Genomic DNA, 19,252 nt, shown 5'->3' with positions numbered 1-19,252 from the left:
AGGTCAGCAGAGCTGCTTTAGAGCGAGAGAACCAGGTCAGCAGAGCTGCTCTAGAGCCAGAGAACCAGGTCAGCAGAGCTGCTTCATAGCCAAAGAACTAGGTCAGCAGAGCTGCTTTAGAGCCAGAGAACCAGGTCAGCAGTGCTGTTGTAGAGCCAGAGAACCAGGTCAGCAGAGCTGCTCTAGATCCAGAGAACCAGGTCAGCAGAGCTGCTTTAGAGCCATAGAACCAGTTCAGCAGAGCTACTCTAGAGGCAGAGAGCAATGTCAGCAGAGCTGTTGTAGAGTCAGAGAACAATGTCAGCAGTGCTGCTGTAGAGCCAGAGAACCAGGTCAGCAGGCGTGCTTTAGAGCCAGAGAACCAGGTCAGCAGAGCTGCTTTTGAGCCTAAGAACCAAGTCAGCAGAGCTGCTCTAGAGCCAGAGAACCAGGTCAGCAAAGCTGCTTTAGAGCCAGAGAACCAGGTCAGCAGAGCCGCTTTAGAGCCAGAGAACCAGGTCAGCAGAGCCGATTTAGAGCCAGGAACCAGGTCAGCAGATCCGCTCTAGAGCCAGAGAACAAGGTCAGCAGAGCCACTCCAGGGCCAGAGAACCAGGTCAGCAGAGCCGCTTTAGAGCCAGAGAACCAGGTCAGCACAGCTGCTCTAGAGCCTAGGAACCAGGTCATCAGAGCTGCTCTAGAGCCAGAGAACCAGGTCAGCAGATCTGCTGCAGAGCAAGAGAACCAGGTCAGCAGAGTCATTGTAGAGACAGAGAACCAGGTCAGCAGAGCTGCTCTAGAGCCAGAGACCCAGGTCAGCAGAGCTGCTTTAGAGGAAGAGAACCACGTAAGCAGAGCCGCTTTAGAGCCAGAGAACCAGGTCAGCAGAGCCGCTTTAGAGCCAGAGAACCAGGACAGCAGAGCCGCTCTAGAGCTTAAGAACCAGGTCAGCAGAGCTGCTTTAGAGGCAGAGAACCAGGTCAGCAGAGCTGTTGTAGAGCCAGAGAAACATGTCAGCAGAGCTGCTGTAGATCCAGAGAACTAGGTCAGCAGAGGTGATTTAGAGCCAGAGAACCAGGTCAGCAGAGCTGCTCTAGAGCCAGAGAAAAAGGTCAGCGGAGCGGCTTTAGACCCAGACGACCAGGTCAGCAGAACTGCTCTAGACCCTAAGAACCAGGTCAGCAGAGCTGCTATAGAGGAAGAGAACCACGTAAGCAGAGCCGCTTTACAGCCAGAGAACCAGGTCAGCAGAGCCGCTTTAGAGCCAGAGAACCAGGACAGCAGAGCTGCTCTAGAGTTTAAGAACCAGGTCAGCAGAGCTGCTTTAGAGGCAGATAACAAGGTCAGCAGAGCTGTTGTAGAGCCAGAGAAACATGTCAGCAGAGCTGCTCTAGAGCCAGAGAAAAAGGTCAGCGGAGCTGCTTTAGACCCAGACGACCAGGTCAGCAGAACTGCTCTAGACCCTAAGAACCAGGTCAGCAGAGATGCTCTAGAGCCAGAGAACCAGGTCAGCAGAGCGGCTTTAGAGCCAGAGAACCAGGTCAGCAGAGCCGTTGTAGAGCCAGAGAAGCACGTCAGCAGAGCTGCTGTAGAGCCAGAGAACCAGGTCAGCAGAGCTGTTTTAGAGCCAGAGAACCAGGTCAGCAGAGCTGCTTTAGAGCCTAAGAACCAAGTCAGCAGAGCTGCTCTAGAGCCAGAGAACCAAGTCAGCAAAGCTGCTCTAGAGGCAGAGAACCCAGTCAGCAGAGCTGCTTTTGAGCCAGAGAAACTAGGTCAGCAGAGCTGCTTTTGAGCCAGAGAAGCAGGTCAGCAGATCTGCTTTAGAGCCAGAGAACCAGATCAGCAGAGCTGCTCTAGAGCCTAAGAACCAAGTCAGCAGAGCTGCTCTAGAGCCAGAGAACCAGGTCAGCAAAGCTACTTTAGAGGGAGAGAACCAGGTCAGCAGAGCCGCTTTAGAGCCAGAGAACCAGGTCAGCAGAGCTGCTTTAGAGGCAGAGAACCCGGTCAGCAGAGCTGCTTTTGAGCCAGAGAAACCAGGTCAGCAGATCTGCTTTTGAGCCAGAGAACCAGGTCAGCAGAGCTGCTTTAGAGCCAGAGAACCAGATCAGCGGAACTGCTCTAGAGCCTAAGAACCAAGTCAGCAGAGCTGCTCTAGAGCCAGAGAACCAGGTCAGCAAAGCTACTTTAGAGCCAGAGAACCAGGTCAGCAGAGCCGCTTTAGAGCCCAAGAATCAGGTCACCTCAGCCGATTTAGAGCCAGGAACCAGGTCAGCAGATCCGCTCTAGAGCCAGAGAACAAGGTTAGCAGAGCCACTCCAGGACGAGAGAACCAGGTCAGCAGAGCCGCTTTAGAGCCAGAGAACCAGGTCAGCAGAGCTGCTCTAGAGCCTAAGAACCAGGTCAGCAGAGCTGCTTTAGAGCCAGAGAACCAGGTCAGCACAGCAGCTCTAGAGCCTAGGAACCAGGTCAGCAGAGCTGCTCTAGAGCCAGAGAACCAGGTCATCAGAGCTACTGCAGAGCAAGAGAACCAGGTCAGCAGAGGTGCTTTAGAGCCAGAGAACCAGGTTAGCAGAGCCATTGTAGAGACAGACAACCAGGTAAGCAGAGCTGCTCTAGAGCCAGAGAACCAGGTCAGCAGAGCTGCTTTAGAGGCAGAGAACCACGTAAGCAGAGCCGCTTTAGAGCCAGAGAACCAGGTCAGCAGAGCCGCTTTAGAACCAGAGAACCAGGACAGCAGAGCCACTCTAGAGCTTAAGAACCAGGTCAGCAGAGCTGCTCTAGAGGCAGAGAACCAGGTCAGCAGAGCTGTTGTAGAGCCAGAGAAACATGTCAGCAGAGCTGCTGTAGAGCCAGAGAACTAGGTCAGCAGAGGTGTTTCAGAGCCAGAGAACCAGGTCAGCAGAGCTGCTCTAGAGCCAGAGAACCAGGTCAACGGAGCTGCTTTAGAGGGAGAGAACCAGGTCAGCAGAGACGCTTTACAGCCAGAGAACCAGGTCAGCAGAGCCGCATTATAATCAGAGAACCAGGTCAGCACTGCCGCTTTGCAGCCAAACAACCAAGTCAGCAGAGCTGCTCTAGAGCGTATTAACCAGGTCAGAAGAGCTGCTCTAGAGCCAGAGAACCAGGCCAGTAGAGCTGCTTTAGACCCAGAGGACCAGGTCAGCAGAGCTGCTCTAGACCCTAAGAACCAGGTCAGCAGAGATGCTCTAGAGCCAGAGAACCAGGTCAGCAGAGCTGCTTTAGAGCCAGAGAACTAGGTCAGCAGAGCCGTTGTAGAGCCAGAGAAGCACGTCAGCAGAGCTGCTGTAGAGCCAGAGAACCAGGGCAGCAGAGCTGCTTGAGAGCCAGAGAACCAGGTCAGCAGAGCTGCTATAGAGCCATAGAACCAGGTCAGCAGAGCGGCTTTGGAACCAGAGAACCAGGTCAGCAGAGCTGCTTTAGAGCCAGAGAAACCAGGTCAGCAGAGCTGCTTTAGAGGGAGAGAACCAGGTCAGCAGAGCTGCTTTAGAGCCAGAGAACTGGGTCAGCAGAGCCGCTGTAGAGACAGAGAACCAGGTCAGCAGAGCGGCTTTGGAGCCAGAGAACCAGGTCAGCAGAGCTGCTTTAGAGGGAGAGAACCAGATCAGCAGAGCTGCTGTAGAGCCAGAGAAACCAGGTCAGCAGAGCTGCTTTAGAGGGAGAGAACCAGGTCAGCAGAGCTGTTTTAGAGCCAGAGAACTGGGTCAGCAGAGCCGCTGTAGAGACAGAGAACCAGATCAGCAGAGCTGCTTTAGAGCCAAAGAACCAGGTCAGCAGAGCTGCTTTAGAGCCAGAGAACCAGGTCAGCAGAGCTGCTTTAGAGGGAGAGAACCAGATCAGCAGAGCTGCTGTAGAGCCAGAGAAACCAGGTCAGCAGAGCTGCTTTAGAGCCATAGAACCAGGTCAGCAGAGCGGCTTTAGAGCCAGAGAACCAGGTCAGCAGAGCTGCTTTAGAGGGAGAGAACCAGATCAGCAGAGCTGCTGTAGAGCCAGAGAAACCAGGTCAGCAGAGCTGCTTTAGAGAGAGAGAACCAGGTCAGTAGAGCTGCTTTAGAGCCAGAGAACTGGGTCAGCAGAGCCGCTGTAGAGACAGAGAACCAGATCAGCAGAGCGGCTTTAGAGCCAGAGAACCAGGTCAGCAGAGCTGCTTTAGAGGGAGAGAACCAGATCAGCAGAGCTGCTGTAGAGCCAGAGAAACCAGGTCAGCAGAGCTGCTTTAGAGCTAGAGAACCAGGTCAGCAGAGCTGCTTTAGAGCGAGAGAACCAGGTCAGCAGAGCTGCTTTAGAGCCAGAGAACCAGGTCAGCAGAGCCGTTGTAGAGCCAGAGAAGCACGTCAGCAGAGCTGCTGTAGAGCCAGCGAACCAGGGCAGCAGAGCTGCTTGAGAGCCAGAGAACCAGGTCAGCAGAGCTGCTATGGAGCCATAGAACCAGGTCAGCAGAGCGGCTTTGGAACCAGAGAACCAGGTCAGCAGAGCTGCTTTAGAGCCATAGAACTAGGTCAGCAGAGCTGCTTTAGAGCCAGAGAACCAGGTCAGCAGAGCCGTTGTAGAGCCAGAGAACCAGGTCAGCAGAGCTGCTCTAGAGCCAGAGAACCAGGTCAGCAGAGCTGCCCTAGAGCCAGAGAACCAGGTCAGCAGAGCTACTCTAGAGGCAGAGAGCAATGTCAGCAGAGCTGTTGTAGAGTCAGAGAAAAATGTCAGCAGAGCTGCTGTAGAGCCAGAGAACCAGGTCAGCAGAGGTGCTTTAGAGCCAGAGAACCAGGTCAGCAGAGCTGAGTTTGAGCCAGAGAACCAGGTCAGCAGAGCTGCTTTAGAGCCAGAGAACAAGATCAGCAGAGCTGCTCTAGAGCCTAAGAACCAAGTCAGCAGAGCTGCTCTAGAGCCAGAGAACCAGGTCAGCAAAGCTGCTTTAGAGCCAGAGAACCAGGTCAGCAGAGCCGCTTTAGCGCCAGAGAACTAGGTCAGCAGAGCCGATTTAGAGCCAGGAACCAGGTCAGCAGATCCACTCTAGAGCCAGAGAACAATGTCAGCAAAGCCACTCCAGGGCCAGAGAACCAGGTCAGCAGAGCCGCTTTGGAGCCAGAGAACCAGGTCAGCACAGCTGCTCTAGAGCCTAGGAACCAGGTCAGCAGAGCTGCTCTAGAGCCAGAGAACCAGGTCAGCAGATCTGCTGCAGAGCAAGAGAACCAGGCCAGCAGAGCCATTGTATAGACAGAGAACCAGGTCAGCAGAGCTGCTCTAGAGCCAGAGAACCAGGTCAGCAGAGATGCTTTAGAGGAAGAGAACCACGTAAGCAGAGCCGCTTTAGAGCCAGGGAACCAGGTCAGCAGAGCCGCTTTAGAGCCAGAGAACCAGGACAGCAAAGCCGCTCTAGAGCTTAAGAACCAGGTCAGCAGAGCTGCTTTAGAGGCAGAGAACCAGGTCAGCAGAGCTGTTGTAGAGCCAGAGAAACATGTCAGCAGAGCTGCTGTAGAGCCAGAGAACTAGGTCAGCAGAGGTGTTTTAGAGCCAGAGAACCAGGTCAGCAGAGCTGCTCTAGAGCCAGAGAAAAAGGTCAGCGGAGCTGCTTTAGACCCAGACGACCAGGTCAGCAGAACTGCTCTAGACCCTAAGAACCAGGTCAGCAGAGCTGCTTTAGAGGAAGAGAACCACGTAAGCAGAGCCGCTTTAGAGCCAGAGAACCAGGTCAGCAGAGCCGTTGTAGAGCCAGAGAAGCACGTCAGCAGAGCTGCTGTAGAGCCAGAGAACCAGGTCAGCAGAGCTGCTTTAGAACCAGAGAACCAGGTCACCAGAGCGGCTTTAGAGCCAGGGAACCAGGTCAGCAGAGCTGCTTAAGAGGGAGAGAACCAGATCAGCAGAGCTGCTGTAGAGCCAGAGAAACAAGGTCAGCAGAGCTGCTTTAGAGGGAGAGAACCAGGTCAGCAGAGCTGCTTTAGAGCCAGAGAACTGGGTCAGCAGAGCCGCTGTAGAGACAGAGAACCAGATCAGCAGAGCTGCTTTAGAGCCAGAGAACCAGGTCAGCAGAGCTGCTTTAGAGCCAGAGAACCAGGTCAGCAGAGCTGCTATAGAGCCATAGAACCAGGTCAGCAGAGCGGCTTTGGAGCCAGAGAACCAGGTCAGCAGAGCTGCTCTAGAGCCTAAGAACCAGGTCAGCAGAGCTGCTTTAGAGCCAGAGAACCAGGTCAGCACAGCTGCTCTAGAGCCTAGGAACCAGGTCAGCAGAGCTGCTCTAGAGCCACAGAACCAGGTCATCAGAGCTTCTGCAGAGCAAGAGAACCAGGTCAGCAGAGGTGCTTTAGAGCCAGAGAACCAGGTCAGCAGAGCCATTGTAGAGACAAACAACCAGGTAAGCAGAGCTGATCTAGAGCCAGAGAACCAGGTCAGCAGAGCTGCTTTAGAGGCAGAGAACCACGTAAGCAGAGCCGCTTTAGAGCCAGAGAACCAGGTCAGCAGAGCCGCTTTAGAGCCAGAGAACCAGGACAGCAGAGCCGCTCTAGAGCTTAAGAACCAGGTCAGCAGAGCTGCTCTAGAGGCAGAGAACCAGGTCAGCAGAGCTGTTGTAGAGCCAGAGAAACATGTCAGCAGAGTTGCTGTAGAGCCAGAGAACTAGGTCAGCAGAGGTGTTTTAGAGCCAGAGAACCAGGTCAGCAGAGCTGCTCTAGAGCCAGAGAACCAGGTCAACGGAGCTGCTTTAGAGGGAGAGAACCAGGTCAGCAGAGCCGCTTTACAGCCAGAGAACCAGGTCAGCAGAGCCGCTTTATAATCAGAGAACCAGGTCAGCAGTGCCGCTTTGCAGCCAAACAACCAAGTCAGCAGAGCTGCTCTAGAGCATAACAACCAGGTCAGAAGAGCTGCTCTAGAGCCAGAGAACCAGGCCAGTAGAGCTGCTTTAGACCCAGAGGACCAGGTCAGCAGAGCTGCTCTAGACCCTAAGAACCAGGTCAGCAGAGATGCTCTAGAGCCAGAGAACCAGGTCAGCAGAGCTGCTTTAGAGCCAGAGAACCAGGTCAGCAGAGCCGTTATAGAACTAGAGAAGCACGTCATCAGAGCTGCTGTAGAGCCAGAGAACCAGGTCAGCAGAGCTGCTTGAGAGCCAGAGAACCAGGTCAGCAGAGCTGCTATAGAGCCATAGAACCAGGTCAGCAGAGCGGCTTTGGAGCCAGAGAACCAGGTCAGCAGTGCTGCTTTAGAGGGAGAGAACCAGATCAGCAGAGCTGCTGTAGAGCCAGAGAAACCAGGTCAGCAGAGCTGCTTTAGAGGGAGAGAACCAGGTCAGCAGAGCTGTTTTAGAACCAGAGAACTGGGTCAGCAGAGCCGCTGTAGAGACAGAGAACCAGATCAGCAGAGCTGCTTTAGAGCCAGAGAACCAGGTCAGCAGAGCTGCTTTAGAGCCAGAGAACCAGGTCAGCAGAGCTGCTATAGAGCCATAGAACCAGGTCAGCAGAGCGGCTTTAGAGCCAGAGGACCAGGTCAGCAGAGCTGCTTTAGAGGGAGAGAACCAGATCAGCAGAGCTGCTGTAGAGCCAGAGAAACCAGGTCAGCAGAGCTGCTTTAGAGAGAGAGAACCAGGTCAGTAGAGCTGCTTTAGAGCCAGAGAACTGGGTCAGCAGAGCCGCTGTCGAGACAGAGAACCAGATCAGCAGAGCTGCTTTAGAGCCAGAGAACCAGGTCAGCAGAGCTGCTTTAGAGCGAGAGAACCAGGTCAGCAGAGCTGCTCTAGAGCCAGAGAACCAGGTCAGCAGAGCTGCTTCAGAGCCAAAGAACTAGGTCAGCAGAGCTGCTTTAGAGCCAGAGAACCAGGTCAGCAGAGCCGTTGTAGAGCCAGAGAACCAGGTCAGCAGAGCTGCTCTAGATCCAGAGAACCAGGTCAGCAGAGCTGCCCTAGAGCCAGAGAACCAGGTCGGCAAAGCCGCTCTAGAGCCTAAGAACCAGGTCAGCAGAGCTGCTCTAGAGCCAGAGAACCAGGTCAGCAGAGCTGCTTTAGAGCCATAGAACCAGTTCAGCAGAGCTACTCTAGAGGCAGAGAGCAATGTCAGCAGAGCTGTTGTAGAGTCAGAGAACAATGTCAGCAGTGCTGCTGTAGAGCCAGAGAACCAGGTCAGCAGGGGTGCTTTAGAGCCAGAGAACCAGGTCAGCAGAGCTGCTTTTGAGCCTAAGAACCAAGTCAGCAGAGCTGCTCTAGAGCTAGAGAACCAGGTCAGCAAAGCTGCTTTAGAGCCAGAGAACCAGGTCAGCAGAGCCGCTTTAGAGCCAGAGAACCAGGTCAGCAGAGCCGATTTAGAGCCAGGAACCAGGTCAGCAGATCCGCTCTAGAGCCAGAGAACAAGGTCAGCAGAGCCACTCCAGGGCCAGAGAACCAGGTCAGCAGAGCCGCTTTAGAGCCAGAGAACCAGGTCAGCACAGCTGCTCTAGAGCCTAGGAACCAGGTCAGCAGAGCTGCTCTAGAGCCAGAGAACCAGGTCAGCAGATCTGCTGCAGAGCAAGAGAACCAGGTCAGCAGAGCCATTGTAGAGACAGAGAACCAGGTCAGCAGAGCCGCTCTAGAGCCAGAGAACCAGGTCAGCAGAGCTGCTTTAGAGGAAGAGAACCACGTAAGCAGAGCCGCTTTAGAGCCAGAGAACCAGGTCAGCAGAGCCGCTTTAGAGCCAGAGAACCAGGACAGCAGAGCCGCTCTAGAGCTTAAGAACCAGGTCAGCAGAGCTGCTTTAGAGGCAAAGAACCAGGTCAGCAGAGCTGTTGTAGAGCCAGAGAAACATGTCAGCAGAGCTGCTGTAGATCCAGAGAACTAGGTCAGCAGAGGTGATTTAGAGCCAGAGAACCAGGTCAGCAGAGCTGCTCTAGAGCCAGAGAAAAAGGTCAGCGGAGCGGCTTTAGACCCAGACGACCAGGTCAGCAGAACTGCTCTAGACCCAAAGAACCAGGTCAGCGGAGCTGCTTTAGAGGAAGAGAACCACGTAAGCAGAGCCGCTTTACAGCCAGAGAACCAGGTCAGCAGAGCCGCTTTAGAGCCAGAGAACCAGGACAGCAGAGCCGCTCTAGAGTTTAAGAACCAGGTCAGCAGAGCTGCTTTAGAGGCAGATAACAAGGTCATCAGAGCTGTTGTAGAGCCAGAGAAACATGTCAGCAGAGCTGCTCTAGAGCCAGAGAAAAAGGTCAGCGGAGCTGCTTTAGACCCAGACGACCAGGTCAGCAGAACTGCTCTAGACCCTAAGAACCAGGTCAGCAGAGATGCTCTAGAGCCAGAGAACCAGGTCAGCAGAGCGGCTTTAGAGCCAGAGAACCAGGTCAGCAGAGCCGTTGTAGAGCCAGAGAAGCACGTCAGCAGAGCTGCTGTAGAGCCAGAGAACCAGGTCAGCAGAGCTGCTTTAGAGCCAGAGAATCAGGTCAGCAGAGCGGCTTTAGAGCCAGAGAACCAGGTCAGCAGAGCTGCTTAAGAGGGAGAGAACCAGATCAGCAGAGCTGCTGTAGAGCCAGAGAAACAAGTTCAGCAGAGCTGCTTTAGAGGGAGAGAACCAGGTTAGCAGAGCTGCTATAGAGCCATAGAACCAGGTCAGCAGAGCGGCTTTGGAACCAGAGAACCAGGTCAGCAGATCTGCTTTAGAGTGAGAGAACCAGATCAGCAGAGCTGCTGTAGAGCCAGAGAAACCAGGTCAGCAGAGCTGCTTTAGAGGGAGAGAACCAGGTCAGCAGAGCTGCTTTAGAGCCAGAGAACTGGGTCAAAAGAGCCGCTGTAGAGACAGAGAACCAGATCAGCAGAGCTGCTTTAGAGCCAGAGAACCAGGTCAGCAGAGCTGCTTTAGAGCCAGAGAACCAGGTCAGAAGAGCTGCTTTAGAGCCAGAGAACCGGGTCAGCAGAGCTGCTTTAGAGCCATAGAACAAAGTCAGCAGAGCTGCTTTAGAGCCAGAGAACCAGGTCAGCAGAGCCGTTGTAGAGCCAGAGAACCAGGTCAGCAGAGCTGCTCTAGAGCCAGAGAACCAGGTCAGCAGAGCTGCCCTAGAGCCAGAGAACCAGGTCAGCACAGCCGCTTTAGAGCCAGAGAACCAGGTCAGCAAAGCCGCTTTAGAGCCAGAGAACCAGGTCAGCAGAGCCGCTCTAGAGCCTAAGAACCAGGTCAGCAGAGCTACTCTAGAGGCAGAGATCAATGTCAGCAGAGCTGTTGTAGAGCCAGAGAACCAGGTCAGCAGAGGTGCTTTAGAGCCAGAGAACCAGGTCAGCAGAGCTGCTTTAGAGACAGAGAACCAGGTCAGCAGAGCCGTTGTAGAGCCAGAGGACCAGGTTAGCAGAGCTGCCCTAGAGCCTAAAAACCATGTCAGCAGAGCTGCTCTAGAGTCAGAGAACCAGGTCAGCAAAGCTGCTTTAGAGCCAGAGAACCAGGGCAACAGAGCTGCTCTAGAGCCAGAGGACCAGGTCAGCATAGCTGCTTTAGAGGGAGAGAACCAGGTCAGCAGATCCGCTTTAGAGCCAGAGAACCATGTCAGCAGAGCCGCTTTATAGCCAGATATCCAGGTCAGCAGAGCCGTTTAGAGCCAGACAACCAGGTCAGCAGAGCCGCTTTAGAGCCAGACAACCAGGTCAGCAGAGCTGCTCTAGAGCCTAAGAATCAGGTCATCAGAGCTACTGTAGAGCCAGTGAACCAAGTCATCAGAGCTGCTGTAGAGCTAGAGAACCAGGTCAGCAGAGCTGCTTTAGACCCATAGAATCAGGTCAGCAGAGCTGCTTTAGAGCCAGAGAACCAGGTCAGCAGAGCCGTTGTAGAGCCAGAGAACCAGGTCAGCAGAGCTGCTCTAGACCCTAAGAACCAGGTCAGCAGAGCTACTCTAGAGGCAGAGATCAATGTCAGCAGAGCTGTTGTAGAGCCAGAGAACCAGGTCTGCAGAGGTGCTTTAGAGCCAGAGAACCAGGTCAGCAGAGCTGCTTTAGAGACAGAGAACCAGGTCAGCAGAGCCGTTGTAGAGCCAGAGGACCAGGTTAGCAGAGCTGCCCTAGAGCCTAAAAACCATGTCAGCAGAGCTGCTCTAGAGTCAGAGAACCAGGTCAGCAGAGCTGCTTTAGAGCCAGAGAACCAGGGCAACAGAGCTGCTCTAGAGCCAGAGGACCAGGTCAGCATAGCTGCTTTAGAGGGAGAGAACCAGGTCAGCAGATCCGCTTTAGAGCCAGAGAACCATGTCAGCAGAGCCGCTTTATAGCCAGAGATCCAGGTCAGCAGAGCCGTTTAGAGCCAGACAACCAGGTCAGCAGAGCCGCTTTAGAGCCAGACAACCAGGTCAGCAGAGCTGCTCTAGAGCCTAAGAATCAGGTCATCAGAGCTACTGTAGAGCCAGTGAACCAAGTCAGCAGAGCTGCTGTAGAGCTAGAGAACCAGGTCAGCAGAGCTGCTTTAGACCCATAGAATCAGGTCAGCAGAGCTGCTTTAGAGCCAGAGAACCAGGTCAGCAGAGCCGTTGTAGAGCCAGAGAACCAGGTCAGCAGAGCTGCTCTAGACCCTAAGAACCAGGTCAGCAGAGGTGCTCTAGAGCCAAAGAACCAGGTCAGCAGAGGTGCTTTAGAGCCAGAGAACCAGGTCAGCAGAGCTGCTTTAGAGCCAGAGAAAAAGGTCAGCAGAGCTAGAGAAGCAGGTCAGCCGAGCTGCTCTTGAGCCAGAGAACCAGGTCAGCAGAGCCGCTTTAGAGCCAGAGAACCAGGTCAGCAGGGCCACTTTAGAGCCAGAGAACCAGGTTAGCAGAGCCGCTTTAGACCCAGAGAACCAGGTCATCAAAGCTGCTCTAGAGCCTAAGAACCACGTCAGCAGAGCTGCTTTATATCCATAGAACCGTGTCAGCAGAGCTGCTGTAGAGCCTAAGAACCAAGTCAGCAGAGCTGCTCTAGAGCCAGAGAACCAGGTGAGCAAAGCTGCTTTAGAGCCAGAGAACCAGGTCAGCAGAGCCGCTTTAAAACCAGAGAGCCAGGTCAGCAGAGCCGATTTAGAGCCAGGAACCAGGTCAGCAGATCCGCTCTAGAGCCAGAGAACAAGGTCAGCAGAGCCACTCCAGGGCCAGAGAACCAGGTCAGCAGAGCCGCTTTGGAGCCAGAGAACCAGGTCAGCAGAGCTGCTCTAGAGCCTAAGAACCAGGTCAGCAGAGCTGCTTTAGAGCCAGAGAACCAGGTTAGCACAGCTGCTCTAGAGCCTAGGAACCAGGTCAGCAGAGCTGCTCTAGAGCCAGAGAACCAGGTCAGCAGATCTGCTGCAGAGCGAGAGAACCAGGTCAGCAGAGGTGCTTTAGAGCCAGAGAACCAGGTCAGCAGAGCCATTGTAGAGACAGAGAACCAGGTCAGCAGAGCCATTGTAGAGACAGAGAACCAGGTCAGCAGAGCTGCTTTAGAGGCAGAGAACCACGTAAGCAGAGCCGCTTTAGAGCCAGAGAACCAGGTCAGCTGAGCCGCTTTAGAGCCAGAGAACCAGGACAGCAGAGCCGCTCTAGAGCTTAAGAACCAGGTCAGCAGAGCTGGTTTAGAGGCAGAGAACCAGGTCAGCAGAGCTGTTGTGGACCCAGAGAAACATGTCAGCAGAGCTGCTGTAGAGCCAGAGAACTAGGTCAGCAGAGGTATTTTAGAGCCAGAGAACCAGGTCAGCAGAGCTGCTCTAGAGCCAGAGAAAAAGGTCTGTGGAGCTGCTTTAGAGGGAGAGAACCAGGTCAGCAGAGCCGCTTTACAGCCAGAGAACCAGGTCAGCAGAGCCACTTTATAATCATTGAACCAGGTCAGCAGTGCCGCTTTGCAGCCAAACAACCAAGTCAGCAGAGCTGCTCTAGAGCCTAACAACCAGGTCAGAAGAGCTGCTCTAGAGCCAGAGAACCAGCTTGGCAGAGATGCTCTAGAGCCAGAGAACCAGGTCAGCAGAGCTGCTCTAGAGCCAGAGAACCAGGTCAGCAGAGCTGCTTTAGAGGAAGAGAACCACGTAAGCAGAGCCGCTTTAGAGCCAGAGAACCAGGTCAGCAGAGCCGCTTTAGAGCCAGAGAACCAGGACAGCAGAGCCGCTCTAGAGTTTAAGAACCAGGTCAGCAGAGCTGCTTTAGAGGCAGATAACAAGGTCAGCAGAGCTGTTGTAGAGCCAGAGAAACATGTCAGCAGAGCTGCCGTAGAGCCAGAGAACTAGGTCAGCAGAGGTGTTTTAGAGCCAGAGAACCAGGTCAGCAGAGCTGCTCTAGAGCCAGAGAAAAAGGTCAGCGGAGCTGCTTTAGACCCAGACGACCAGGTCAGCAGAACTGCTCTAGACCCTAAGAACCAGGTCAGCAGAGATGCTCTAGAGCCAGAGAACCAGGTCAGCAGAGCGGCTTTAGAGCCAGAGAACCAGGTCAGCAGAGCCGTTGTAGAGCCAGAGAAGCACGTCAGCAGAGCTGCTGTAGAGCCAGAGAACCAGGTCAGCAGAGCTGCTTTAGAGCCAGAGAACCAGGTCAGCAGATCGGCTTTAGAGCCAGAGAACCAGGTCAGCAGAGCTGCTTAAGAGGGAGAGAACCAGATCAGCAGAGCTGCTGTAGAGCCAGAGAAACAAGGTCAGCAGAGCTGCTTTAGAGGGAGAGAACCAGGTCAGCAGAGCTGCTTTAGAGCCAGAGAACTGGGTCAGTAGAGCCGCTGTAGAGACAGAGAACCAGATCAGCAAAGCTGCTTTAGAGCCAGAGAACCAGGTCAGCAGAGCTGCTATAGAGCCATAGAACCAGGTCAGCAGAGCGGCTTTGGAGCCAGAGAACCAGGTCAGCAGATCTGCTTTAGAGTGAGAGAACCAGATCAGCAGAGCTGCTGTAGAGCCAGAGAAACCAGGTCAGCAGAGCTGCTTTAGAGGGAGAGAACCAGGTCAGCAGAGCTGCTTTAGAGCCAGAGAACTGGGTCAAAAGAGCCGCTGTAGAGACAGAGAACCATATCAGCAGAGCTGCTTTAGAGCCAGAGAACCAGGTCAGCAGAGCTGCTTTAGAGCAAGAGAACCAGGTCAGAAGAGCTGCTTTAGAGCCAGAGAACCAGGTCAGCAGAGCTGCTTTAGAGCCATAGAACCAAGTCAGCAGAGCTGCTTTAGAGCCAGAGAACCAGGTCAGCAGAGCCTTTGTAGAGCCAGAGAACCAGGTCAGCAGAGCTGCTCTAGAGCCAGAGAACCAGGTCAGCAGAGCTGCCCTAGAGCCAGAGAACCAGGTCAGCAGAGCCGCTTTAGAGCCAGAGAACCAGGTCAGCAAAGCCGCTTTAGAGCCAGAGAACCAGGTCAGCAGAGCCGCTCTAGAGCCTAAGAACCAGGTCAGCAGAGCTACTCTAGAGGCAGAGATCAATGTCAGCAGAGCTGTTGTAGAGCCAGAGAACCAGGTCAGCAGAGGTGCTTTAGAGCCAGAGAACCAGGTCAGCAGAGCTGCTTTAGAGCCAGAGAACCAGGTCAGCAGAGCCGTTGTAGAGCCAGAGGACCAGGTTAGCAGAGCTGCCCTAGAGCCTAAGAACAATGTCAGCAGAGCTGCTCTAGAGTCAGAGAACCAGGTCAGCAGAGCTGCTTTAGAGCCAGAGAACCAGGGCAACAGAGCTGCTCTAGAGCCAGAGGACCAGGTCAGCAGAGCTGCTTTAGAGGGAGAGAACCAGGTCAGCAGATCCGCTTTAGAGCCAGAGAACCAGGTCAGCAGAGCCGCTTTATAGCCAGAGATCCAGGTCAGCAGAGCCGTTTTAGAGCCAGACAACCAGGTCAGCAGAGCCGCTTTAGAGCCAGACAACCAGGTCAGCAGAGCTGCTCTAGAGCCTAAGAATCAGGTCATCAGAGCTACTGTAGAGCCAGTGAACCAAGTCAGCAGAGCTGCTGTAGAGCTAGAGAACCAGGTCAGCAGAGCTGCTTTAGACCCATAGAATCAGGTCAGCAGAGCTGCTTTAGAGCCAGAGAACCAGGTCAGCAGAGCCGTTGTAGAGCCAGAGAAACAGGTCAGCAGAGCTGCTCTAGACCCTAAGAACCAGGTCAGCAGAGGTGCTCTAGAGCCAAAGAACCAGGTCAGCAGAGGTGCTTTAGAGCCAGAGAACCAGGTCAGCAGAGCTGCTTTAGAGCCAGAGAAAAAGGTCAGCAGAGCTAGAGAAGCAGGTCAGCCGAGCTGCTCTTGAGCCAGAGAACCAGGTCAGCAGAGCCGCTTTAGAGCCAGAGAACCAGGTCAGCAGAGCCACTTTAGAGCCAGAGAATTAGGTTAGCAGAGCTGGTTTAGAGCAAAAGAACCAGGTCGACAGAGCCGCTTTAGACCCAGAGACCAAGGTCAGCAGAGTCGCTTTAGAGCCAGAGAACCAGGTCATCAAAGCTGCTCTAGAGCCTAAGAACCACGTCAGCAGAGCTGCTTTATATCCATAGAACCGTGTCAGCAGAGCTGCTCTAGAGCCTAAGAACCAAGTCAGCAGAGCTGCTCTAGAGCCAGAGAACCAGGTCAGCAAAGCTGCTTTAGAGCCAGAGAACCAGGTCAGCAGAGCCGCTTTAGAGCCAGAGAGCCAGGTCAGCAGAGCCGATTTAGAGCCAGGAACCAGGTCAGCAGATCCGCTCTAGAGCCAGAGAACAAGGTCAGCAGAGCCACTCCAGGGCCAGAGAACCAGGTCAGCAGAGCCGCTTTAGAGCCAGAGAACGAGGTCAGCAGAGCTGCTCTAGAGCCTAAGAACCAGGTCAGCAGAGCTGCTTTAGAGCCAGAGAACCAGGTTAGCACAGCTGCTCTAGAGCCTAGGAACCAGGTCAGCAGAGCTGCTCTAGAGCCAGAGAACCAGGTCAGCAGATCTGCTGCAGAGTGAGAGAACCAGGTCAGCAGAGGTGCTTTAGAGCCAGAGAACCAGGTCAGCAGAGCCATTGTAGAGACAGAGAACCAGGTTAGCAGAGCTGCTCTAGAGCCAGAGAACCAGGTCAGCAGAGCTGCTTTAGAGACAGAGAACCACGTAAGCAGAGCCGCTTTAGAGCCAGAGAACCAGGTCAGCTGAGCCGCTTTAGAGCCAGAGAACCAGGACAGCAGAGCCGCTCTAGAGCTTAAGAACCAGGTCAGCAGAGCTGCTTTAGAGGCAGAGAACCACGTAAGCAGAGCCGCTTTAGAGCCAGAGAACCAGGTCAGCTGAGCTGGTTTAGAGGCAGAGAACCAGGTCAGCAGAGCTGTTGTGGACCCAGAGAAACATGTCAGCAGAGCTGCTGTAGAACCAGAGAACTAGGTCAGCAGAGGTGTTTTAGAGCCAGAGAACCAGGTCAGCAGAGCTGCTCTAGAGCAAGAGAAAAAGGTCAGTGGAGCTGCTTTAGAGGGAGAGAACCAGGTCAGCAGAGCCGCTTTACAGCCAGAGAACCAGGTCAGCAGAGCCACTTTATAATCAGAGAACCAGGTCAGCAGTGCCTCTTTGCAGCCAAACAACCAAGTCAGCAGAGCTGCTCTAGAGCCTAACAACCAGGTCAGAAGAGCTGCTCTAGAGCCAGAGAACCAGCTTGGCAGAGATGCTCTAGAGCCAGAGAACCAGGTCAGCAGAGCTGCTCTAGAGCCAGAGAACCAGGTCAGCAGAGCTGCTTTAGAGGAAGAGAACCACGTAAGCAGAGCCGCTTTAGAGCCAGAGAACCAGGTCAGCAGAGCCGCTTTAGAGCCAGAGAACCAGGACAGCAGAGCCGCTCTAGAGCATAAGAACCAGGTCAGCAGAGCTGCTTTAGAGGCAGAGAACCAGGTCAGCAGAGCTGTTGTAGAGCCAGAGAAACATGTCAGCAGAGCTGCTGTAGATCCAGAGAACTAGGTCAGCAGAGGTGTTTTAGAGCCAGAGAACCAGGTCAGCAGAGCTGCTCTAGAGCCAGAGAAAAAGGTCAGCGGAGCGGCTTTAGACCCAGACGACCAGGTCAGCAGAACTGCTCTAGACCCTAAGAACCAGGTCAGCAGAGCTGCTTTAGAGGAAGAGAACCACGTAAGCAGAGCCACTTTACAGCCAGAGAACCAGGTCAGCAGAGCCGCTTTAGAGCCAGAGAACCAGGACAGCAGAGCCACTCTAGAGTTTAAGAACCAGGTCAGCAGAGCTGCTTTAGAGGCAGATAACAAGGTCAGCAGAGCTGTTGTAGAGCCAGAGAAACATGTCAGCAGAGCTGCCGTAGAGCCAGAGAACTAGGTCAGCAGAGGTGTTTTAGAGCCAGAGAACCAGGTCAGCAGAGCTGCTCTAAAGCCAGAGAAAAAGGCCAGCGGAGCTGCTTTAGACCCAGACGACCAGGTCAGCAGAACTGCTCTAGACCCTAAGAACCAGGTCAGCAGAGATGCTCTAGAGCCAGAGAACCAGGTCAGCAGAGCGGCTTTAGAGCCAGAGAACCAGGTCAGCAGAGCCGTTGTAGAGCCAGAGAAGCACGTCAGCAGAGCTGCTGTAGAGCCAGAGAACCAGGTCAGCAGAGCTGCTTTAGAGCCAGAGAACCAGGTCAGCAGAGCGGCTTTAGAGCCAGAGAACCAGGTCAGCAGAGCTGCTTAAGAGGGAGAGAACCAGATCAGCAGAGCTGCTGTAGAGCCAGAGAAACAAGGTCAGCAGAGCTGCTTTAGAGGGAGAGAACCAGGTCAGCAGAGCTGTTTAGAGCCAGAGAACTGGGTCAGCAGAGCCGCTGTAGAGACAGAGAACCAGATCAGCAGAGCTGCTTTAGAGCCAGAGAACCAGGTCAGCAGAGCTGCTTTAGAGCCAGAGAACCAGGTCAGCAGAACTGCTATAGAGCCATAGAACCAGGTCAGCAGAGCGGCTTTGGAGCCAGAGAACCAGGTCAGCAGATCTGCTTTAGAGTGAGAGAACCAGATCAGCAGAGCTGCTGTAGAGCCAGAGAAACCAGGTCAGCAGAGCTGCTTTAGAGGGAGAGAACCAGGTCAGCAGAGCTGCTTTAGAGCCAGAGAACTGGGTCAAAAGAGCCGCTGTAGAGACAGAGAACCAGATCAGCAGAGCTGCTTTAGAGCCAGAGAACCAGGTCAGCAGAGCTGCTTTAGAGCGAGAGAACCAGGTCAGAAGAGCTGCTTTAGAGCCAGAGAACCAGGTCAGCAGAGCTGCTTTAGAGCCATAGAACCAAGTCAGCAGAGCTGCTTTAGAGCCAGAGAACCAGGTCAGCAGAGCCGTTGTAGAGCCAGAGAACCAGGTCAGCAGAGCTGCTCTAGAGCCAGAGAACCAGGTCAGCAGAGCTGCCCTAGAGCCAGAGAACCAGGTCAGCAGAGCCGCTTTAGAGCCAGAGAACCAGGTCAGCAAAGCCGCTTTAGAGCCAGAGAACCAGGTCAGCAGAGCCGCTCTAGAGCCTAAGAACCAGGTCAGCAGAGCTACTCTAGAGGCAGAGATCAATTTCAGCAGAGCTGTTGTAGAGCCAGAGAACCAGGTCAGCAGAGGTGCTTTAGAGCCAGAGAACCAGGTCAGCAGAGCTGCTTTAGAGACAGAGAACCAGGTCAGCAGAGCCGTTGTAGAGCCAGAGGACCAGGTTAGCAGAGCTGCCCTAGAGCCTAAGAGCCATGTCAGCAGAGCTGCTCTAGAGTCAGAGAACCAGGTCAGCAGAGCTGCTTTAGAGCCAGAGAACCAGGGCAACAGAGCTGCTCTAGAGCCAGAGGACCAGGTCAGCAGAGCTGCTTTAGAGGGAGAGAACCAGGTCAGCAGATCCGCTTTAGAGCCAGAGAACCAGGTCAGCAGAGACGCTTTATAGCCAGAGATCCAGGTCAGCAGAGCCGTTTTAGAGCCAGACAACCAGGTCAGCAGAGCCGCTTTAGAGCCAGACAACCAGGTCAGCAGAGCTGCTCTAGAGCCTAAGAATCAGGTCATCAGAGCTACTGTAGAGCCAGTGAACCAAGTCAGCAGAGCTGCTGTAGAGCTAGAGAACCAGGTCAGCAGAGCTGCTTTAGACCCATAGAATCAGGTCAGTAGAGCTGCTTTAAAGCCAGAGAACCAGGTCAGCAGAGCTGTTGTAGAGCCAGAGAACCAGGTCAGCAGAGCTGCTCTAGACCCTAAGAACCAGGTCAGCAGAGGTGCTCTAGAGCCAAAGAACCAGGTCAGCAGAGGTGCTTTAGAGCCAGAGAACCAGGTCAGCAGAGCTGCTTTAGAGCCAGAGAAAAAGGTCAGCAGAGCTAGAGAAGCAGGTCAGCCGAGCTGCTCTTGAGCCAGAGAACCAGGTCAGCAGAGCCGCTTTAGAGCCAGAGAACCAGGTCAGCAGAGCCACTTTAGAGCCAGAGAACCAGCTTAGCAGAGCTGCTTTAGAGCAAAAGAACCAGGTCGACAGAGCCGCTTTAGACCCAGAGACCAAGGTCAGCAGAGCCGCTTTAGAGCCAGAGAACCAGGTCA

This window comes from Triturus cristatus, chromosome 1_1, assembly GCF_964204655.1.
Source record: "Triturus cristatus chromosome 1_1, aTriCri1.1, whole genome shotgun sequence".
Taxonomy (NCBI): Eukaryota; Metazoa; Chordata; class Amphibia; order Caudata; family Salamandridae; genus Triturus; species Triturus cristatus.
This window is presented reverse-complemented; position numbering follows the sequence as displayed.